General features: G+C 46.3%; 1 pseudogene; it reads left to right on the top strand.

Moving 5' to 3' along the window:
• Positions 1–8250: 8250 nt before the first annotated feature.
• Positions 8251–8477, top strand: LOC115303491 (annotated as a pseudogene).
• Positions 8478–8782: the final 305 nt, after the last annotated feature.

The following is an 8782-nucleotide window of genomic DNA, read 5'->3' as shown; positions in this document are numbered from 1 at the left end:
CTGAGCCTAAAATATTGGTAGAAAGTTACACTAACATTATAATTTGTGTGTAACTGTGGAGCCATAGGTGACTTTTGATTTTCCTACTCAAGGTAATTTCCTAAATGTTCTTTAATAAACACATATCGCTTCCAAATGGAAAAAAGAAAAAGACATGTGCCCAGTATTTCCCAGTGTATTCTGGTAATAAATTATTCCTACTTTTATACCATAGGGCTCTGTTAAAGTTGTAATAATGGGATTCTATTTTGTTAGTCATTAGTAGAACGTATTATTCATCCATTCGTCCATCCATCCATTCATTCTAGAACTACAGTGCTAAGAGATGCCAAGACAGAGAGACACTGTAGGTTTCTGCCTCCATGAGTTCACAGCCTTGCCCAGGAAGGGGGTGGAGAGGCTAGATAAGAAAACAGTCTTTTACAACAGAGCGTAATGAGTGCTGAAATAAAAATGCTGTAAGAACATGTCAGAGAAGGGCTTCTGACTAGGATTCAAAGGACTAAAGAAAGTGAGCAGTGGCCTCTCCTGAAAGGAGGTCATGGTCAGCAGAGCAAGGAGAGAGAGAGAACCAGCCAGGACAAACCTTGGGGTGGCTGGTGGGGGGAATGGCAGCCAGTCAGGGAGAAAGCTGGATGGCGAGAGAAAGCTGGATGCCGTAAGAATTTGCAAAAAAGGTTAGTCGGATGTGGAGGTTGGAGCTTCTCAGAGAAGAGGCCCAAGGAGAAAACAGTGATGAGGTCATGAAGGGCCATGGGGGACATCAGATGCCTTTGAGCTTCATCTTAAGAATGATAAGGAACTTCTGAAGAGTTTTGTAAACGAGTCACTTTTCAGTTTCGCACTCTGGCTGAGTGAAGTGGAGGTTGGCCAAGCAGAGCAGAGACTGCTGTAGTCCTCTGGAAGGGAGGAGACACAGCCTGGCCCAGCATGGCGGCGGGGGGATGGAGACTGTGGAAGGCTTGGGGAGATAGCCTCTTCAGGGAGAGTTGGTAGGACTGGAGGGAGCAAGGAAGGTAACAGAATCCAAATCACCCCTCAGAAGCTCAACTGTGCATCCACCCCCCCAGGGAAGAGGAAACAGGCCTGAGGGAACATTCAAATGATAAGTCTCTGAAGAGCCACTCATCTTAAAGCAAAAGAACTTGCAGCCTTGTTCTTGATTCCTTTTCAAATAGGATTATCATGAGGAGGCTTTGCTATAACTAAATTACAGGAAGACTCTCTGGGGTGCTCTGAGATCCTTTCTGTTTGTCTTTAAAATTGTTCTTGTGGGGCGCCTGGGTGGCTCAGCCAGTTAAGTGCCAACTTTGGCTCAGATCATGATCTCATCGCTCGTGATTTCGAGTTCTGCATGGGGCTGTGTGCTGACAGCTCAGAGCCTGGAGCCTGTCTTCAGATTCTGTGTCTCCCTCTCTCTCTGACCCTCCCCTGCTCACAATGTCTCTCTCTGTCTCTCAAAATAAATAAAAAAGTAAAGAAAATGCTCCAGAAGAATTAAGATGGAGACAGAAGAAGGCAATGACACTTTTAGAAATTCAGGGTGATCCTCTGCTCAACTGTTGCCATCTACAGCTGAGTGTCTGTTAGAGCAGCTCTTGGCCCAGCAGGCTGGGTCTCTCTGTCAGCCTTAGATAGCACTTTTTTCGTCTTTACCACTGATAGCCGCTGCTGTTTGCATGTTTTCCTATAGATAAGTACCCACTTTGACGTCCCAATACAGCACTTTGTCAGTCTGAATTTATCCATGGAAGTTTTCAATATAATTGCTGTGCCAATATCTTCATCCCTTGATTCACTCAGCAAACAGTTCCTGAGCACCTACCGTGTGTCAGGTACTGTGCCAGACACTGGACCCAAGCATGAATAAGCCGTTATTCCTTCCCCCCAAGGTGCCACCCAACCCAATGGAGGTTTTCTTGGTGAGACTTGGGAAGCTCTGTACCTGTGACTAGGTTCTGTTCTGCTCAGGTTTGTCCTTCAGGAGTCACAACCAAACTTGCAAAAGTGTCCTCTAATGTCCCCAGTCTATAGAATTCCTCTTTTTTTTCTATCCACACTTTGGTATCACATAATGTGCTGCTGGGTTGTGAATCAGCTCATCGTGTATTTGTTACCTTCATAACTGGACTGTGGGTTCTGGACGGGAAGGCTGCATTCAGCAGGGTCATCCAGAGACACAATCAGCAGGAGATATAAGGAATTTCCTATAAGGAATTGGCTCAGGTATTTATGGAACCAGTAGTCAGCAATCTGAACACCCAGGAGAGCCTGGATGAATTGGTTGCAATTCAAAGACAAATCCCATGTGCCTGATTGAGTAGTGAAACAGGAGTGTCACCTTACAGGGAAAGGGGAGAGGGTGCCTTTTTGTTCTTTCTAGATCTTCACCTGATGGGGTGAGGCTCACCCACATTCAGGAGAGTCATCTACTTTACTCATTCTACCATTTCAAGAGTTAGTCTCATCCAAAAACACCTCCCAGACATGCCCCAAATAATGTTTGACCAAGTATCTGGGCATCTCATGTCCCAGGCAAGTTGACACATAAAATTAGCCATCACAAGGGTCTACCAATGTTTCTTTAGCAGCACCCCCACCTTACATGCCATGGGCTTGGTATCCAGTCTTGCCCTCAATGAGCAAGTTTAGGCTCAGTCATGGTCTCCTGGAAACTGTTCATGTTTGAGAATTGGGGCAACCACAGGCTGCAGTGCACAGGGCCATGGGGGCAATCAGAGGAGCAGTATCTTGAGGGGAAAAGATGCTCTGAATTAAAGAGCCAGACACACCATCCAAAAAAGTCATCCCTGCAGAGAGGAAAGATTCTGGGTTCCAACCAGTAGAGCAAAACCCAGACAAGAGGGAGACAATTCAAAGCAAAAAGTAGGAGCTGAAGGTAGGAAAAGTCCCCTGATCTGGGAGTGTAGGAGATGCTTCTCCCGGCTCTAAACTGTTCCCTGTGACAAGGGGGACCTCAGGGTCCCCGGGGCCTGCGGGGAGGAGGCACCAACGGTGTCTGACACACTTCATGGCGTGGCAGGAGCCTCCTGACAACTGCTCTTCGTGCTGTGAACCTGTTAGGGGGCCACATCATGGCGGGTCACAGCCCCTCTTCTGCATGCTGATGGGGATGGTCAGGGGCTGCCAGACAGGGAAGTGGGGGGCCTGAGGCAGGAAGGAGGATGTGTGTGGAGCAGTCAGTTCCCTCACTTGAGAACAGTCTATAGGGAGTCTGTCAGACCCCGTGTACTGTACTCTGTGGACTCCAGCCATGGACAAAGCAAAGCCTTACTCTCAGAGAGCTCACCCCTCAGAGCATTAGGGCACCTGGGTGGCTCAGTTGGTTGAGCATCCAACTTCAGCTCAGGTCATAATCTCGTGGTTTGTGAGTTCAAGCCCCTCGTTGGGCTCTGTGCTGACAGCTCAGAGCCTGGAGCTTCAGATTCTATGTCTTCTTGTCTCTGTGCTCTGTCTCTTTGTCTTGCAAAAATAAATAAGCATTTAAAAATAAAATCAAGTATGCTGGAGCAAATCACATGCTCCTCTGCAGCTTCTGTATTTAAAAAAAATCTATCTTAAAAAAAATAGAGTGAGAAGATGGGGATTATAGTCAGATAAGGTGTCTCTGGAAAGTTGACCTTTAAGCAGTGATGCATTTGAGTATATGGAGGTGACGCTCTAAGCCAGGAGGAAGGAACATTCTTGTCATGCTGGGAGACCAAGATGGAGGCCAGTGTGGCTGTGGCTGAGCCAGCAGGGCTGCAGTTGGTAAGGACAGGTCAGCCAGGATATGTAGTTTTGTCTCTGTAGAGCCCATTGCTTTGTCCTTGAACCTTGTCTCCTCTCTGCTGGCCAGCAAGCTCTCCACCACCATCTGTTCAGGGTGCTGGGGACTTGCCAGGGATGGGGAGTGAGAGGTTGAGAAGGGTGTGGAGGGAAAGGTCTGGAGAGGGCAGTGTTGGTGGGTTCCATTCACTTCGATTGGCCTTGGGTGAAATGTAGGAGAATCTGGGCCAAAAAAAAAGGCAATAACAGGCTTCTTCGAGGCCCTGACTAAGAGCAGAATGCGTCCAGATGTCCCCAAGCAGTAACTGTCATTTTTTACTTGACACCTAGGTCAGAAAAAGCTACATTTTGCACCCATACTTGGTTATTACAATGCATCCTTTTCTACCTAATTTGACAAGCTCATGATTGTGACTCGGCATATTGAGCCTGTGAGTCACAGGCCCAATGGATTCCACACCCCGGCTGCTGGTAAGAAACACCACATATAGATGTCTACACTGCACCTATGGGTGCTCCCAGTTGGGAAATCTGGAGCAGGGCTCAGCCTCCATGTTATGAAAAGCGCTGCCGGACATTTCTAATGTGAAGCCCGGGATGAGATCCATGGTGCTGATGGGTGGTGGCCCACATTACAGAAAACACGGCCATGATGTGTAGAGATAATTGGCATCTGTGAGGGGGAAGGTTTTCCCATTCTCTGGCCCTCATCCTACCTGGTGCACGAGCCATGGGGTGGGAAGAAAGCTCAGACAGCTGTGCCAGCATGCACTGGGCTCACTGGATGGAGAAGTGCTGTCGAGGTTCATATAAACAATGTCTGAACCACTCTTGTCAGCAGTGGGGGGGCCTCTTCTGAAATCCAAGCACACAGGTAGCTGACAGGGCCAGGCTTACAGGCCTTTCTAAGGATTGTTGTCCCAGCCCCAGGATGCTGAGTCTGCACACCCTCTCTTATCCCCATCTCGTCCTTTTTTTCTTTATTTATCTATATTGAGAGAGAGAGACAGAGAGCTTGTGCATGTGCATGTGCATGCATGCGAGCTGGGGAGGGGCAGAGAGAGAGGAAGAGAGAATCCCAACCAGGCTCTGTGCCGTCAGTGCAGAGCCCAATGTGGGGCTCGATCTCAAAGAACCTGTGAGATCCTGACCTGAGCCAAAATCAAGAGTTGGACACTTAAATGATTGAGCCACCCAGGCTCCCCCTCATCCTTTTACTTTTGACCACCTACATCTGCTTCTGCCGCTTAAGGAGAAACATAACGTGAAGCCATATGACATCATACTTTTTCAAGTTGTCCTAGGATACGCTTCTTGGGGAAATTTCCCAGACAACATGGTAGTGGTTCTCTTCTGTAAAGCCTTGGACCCTCGTCACTGGTATAGTTTGGGCATTGATGGAAGCAGTAGAGGTCTTCAATAGCAAACTTGCTGATACTTTGGTGATCTTCATAAAGGAAGAGCTTGCTATTTTGGTTTGCAGAGATAAGCCAGATTGCCTGATGAGTCCACTCCAGAAGCTTTAGTCACAGGCACCTGAGGCATGCAGCTGGGACACTGTGATAACACTCTAGATGGATTGCAGAGCCACACATGGAAGCCGAGTGGCTCCATGGCCATGCCTGAAAACATCTCTGTTAGGATGACAAGTGTCTGTCTGGGATCTATGCCCTCCAGTAAGGAGGTGGTTGGATCGGGGTGTGAACCCTACGGAAAGCAAGAGCTGAGAACAATGGTTTGCACATTAAAATCACCGTGGGGAGTTTTTGCTTTTGCTTTTTAAAAATGCCTGGGTGGCTCAGTTGGTTAAGCATCCGACTTCAGCTCAGGTCATGAGTTTGAGCCTCTTGTTGGGCTCTGTGCTGACAGCTCAGAGTCTGGAGCCTGCTTCAGATTCTGTGTCGTCTTCTCTCTCCACCCCTCCGCCGTCCCTCCCCCTCAAAAATAAATAAACATTAAAAAAAAACCAATCTGTGTCCTATCCCCAGAGATATGGTTTAACTGGAATGGGGTAGGTCTCAGGTGTCAGTATTATTTAAAAAGTGCCTTGTGATATTAACAAAATGCAACCAGGTTGGAGAACCACAGTCCTAGACAAAAGCACAGCTGGTGAAAATTGCCAGCTTCTTGGCAAGTGGCACCGCATGCACTTAATGGGAGCAATCTTTTGGGTTTGAGATACCCAGGCAAGAGAGGCCCTTCCACAGTGTCCATTCAGGACTGCCACGACAAAGCTGGACAGCCTGGCCCTGTTGCTGCTTCCATCTGCAGTCTGGCCACCACGTGCTCCTGTTAGAGCACCTGTTCCGGAAGCTGAGTGCCAGCATCTAGCACAGAAGAGATGGGCAGTTCTCTTGGAAGGGAGGCTGTTGTCATCAGGGACCGAGGCCTGTGTGCCAAGTCTCAGCACAGGCCGGACACCCTACAGAGGGCACCTGGCCACGGCGTCACACACCTCTCAGCATCACCATGGTGGTCAGCAGCCACACAGTATAAATGTGGCAAAAAAGGAGCCAAGAAGAAAATGGCTTATCCATTTTTAAGAATGATTGGCACTGCAGGAAAGCCCCAGCTACACTCATGGTAAGGCCCACTGGGGACTCGAGGAACCCAAATTGCATCTGATGGTCCCAAGGGCGATTTGTCTGGAGAGAGTCTTGCTGCAGAAAGGTAAGGTGGCATTTAGAACATTCGAGCCAATCACTGAGAACGTTCCAGGCAAAAAGTGCCAACTTCCTTGGAATGGATGTTATTTGTAACAAAACGTGTTCCCTGGTCAAAAATGGCAGACCATGACTGATGCTCATGTTGACTCTAGGGCTGTGATGGGTATTTGATCCATTTGTTCTATGTAGGAATATCTTTCCTCTTGCTGCTATAAAAATCACCACAAACTGACTGGTGTAAAACAACACTAGTTTATTTTCTTAGAGTTCTGGAGGCCAGAAGTCTGAAATAGGTTTTGTTTGGTAGAACCAAGGCGTGGGCAAGATTGTATTGCTTCTGGAGATTCTAGAGGGAGACGTCATTTCCTGGCCTTTGCCAGCTTCTAGGGGCTTTATGCGTTCATTGGCTTCCATCTTCTTATTTTCATCCCTCAGACCTCAGCTCCCATCATCACACCTCCTTCTCTAACTCTGACTGGCCTGCTGCCCTCTCTGAGGACCCTAGTGGTCACATGGGGTCACTCAGATATCCCAGGATAATTCTCCATCTGAAGATCTTTAACTTACTCACATCAGCAAAGTTTCTTTTGCCATGTAAGGTACACAGTTTTCAGGGATAAGGGTGTATTTGGAGGCAATATGGATGTCAGTGGATGTCTTCTACCCCAGTAGGTTAAAAAAAAAAAAAGCATTATTGGAATCAAAGACCTCTTATGCTCAGCACCCAGGGATTTGTCAAATCTGGAGGAAGATGATAAAAACCATAAGTGGAAAGGTGCAGATAAATGGCTTAAAAGAAGTAAGGGATCCCAAGTAATGCTGGGAAAGGCATAAAAGGGGTTTGCCAATCTATTTATCCTTCCTGTGATGTGTTTGCTCAAAAAGAAAAAGTGCCGAAGAAGCACAACATTGATTTGGGAAAACTAATGGAATTTTAAGGTGCAGATATTTCTGGAAAATAGAAGCTGAAATGGAATGAGCCAAAGTGGAGATGAGCCCCGTATCCAAAAATCTATTTAAAAGTCAGAGCTCATGAATGGTAACAAATAAAATATCTCAGTGAAAAAATAGTTAAAAAGAGTTTGTTTAATTTATTTAATCTCAAAGCATTCAAGATGCAACAAATTTTAGGGACTTCCTATGTCTTACAGGTTAATTATTGCCTTATTCATTAACACTCCAACTGTTTCTGCAGTGATTCAGCACTGGAACAGAAGTTGTCTGGTAAGTGTGAGACAGGAAACCACCAAAATCCTAGAGGAGAATTCAGGCAACAACCTCTTTGACCTCAGCCAAAGCAAATTCTTACTAGACATGTTGGTAGAGGAAAGGGAAATAAAAGCAAAAATGAACTATTGGGATTTCATCAAGATAAAACTTCTTGCATTGGTGGAATAGTGGTAAGCACAGATACCTTCCGAGATAAAACTTCTGCACAAGCAGAAGAAACCGTCAACAAAACTAAAAGGCAGCCTATGGAATGAGAGAAGATATTTGCAAATGACACATCTAATAAAGGGTTAGTATCCAAAATTCATAAAGAACTTACCAAACTCAACATCCAAAAAACCAAATAATCCAGTGAAGAAATGGGCAGAAGACATGAATAGACATTTTTCCAAAGAAGACATCCAAATGGCCAACAGACACATGAAAAGATGCTCAACATCGCTCATCATCAGAAAAATACAAATCAAAACCACTATGAGATACCACCTCACTCTTGTCAGAATGGCTAAAATTCACACAGGAAACTAGGTGGGGAGAGGCCTTGCAGACCCCCGAGGGTGCTGCTATGGCTTCCAGTGGGGTGAGCATGAGCATTGAGGGTGCGGCAAATGAACCTCCTGTATTCCAGACAACGTGAGAGATTGGTGTTAGGGTGTCTACTGCTTTGCCACCATTAGGAACAATTTCCAGAGGAAATTCATCCTCAATTTGGGACTGTTTGCCATGGGCATTTGGCTGGCCAAGAATTTGAGTGATATTGACCTAGTGGCACCTCAGCCAGTGTAGCCAAAAAGACACATGGAACCCCCAGTGCTGTACTTGAACCTTCCAAAAACAACCTCCAATCTTTGATCATCACAAGACTTGCCCTGATAGTAGTGGAAGTTTCATCCAGAGGGGCACTTTCCCTTTCTGATCTCCTTTACTTCATTGAGCCCATTCAGAATTCCATTCTCTGGTCAGCAGTGAGGCTTTACCCAAAGTGTTGTCCTCTGTTCTATAAAGTTCTGTACATAGTTCCTAAGTTTCTGCAGGGGGTAATATTTGTTTTTGTCCTGAGCAATAACCTACTGGTATTTTAACAAATATTTGTAATA

The sequence above is a fragment of the Suricata suricatta genome, chromosome 10 (genome assembly GCF_006229205.1).
Source record: "Suricata suricatta isolate VVHF042 chromosome 10, meerkat_22Aug2017_6uvM2_HiC, whole genome shotgun sequence".
NCBI lineage: Eukaryota > Metazoa > Chordata > Mammalia > Carnivora > Herpestidae > Suricata > Suricata suricatta.
Note: the sequence above shows the minus strand (reverse complement) of the source record. Positions and strands in the feature narration are given on the sequence as shown.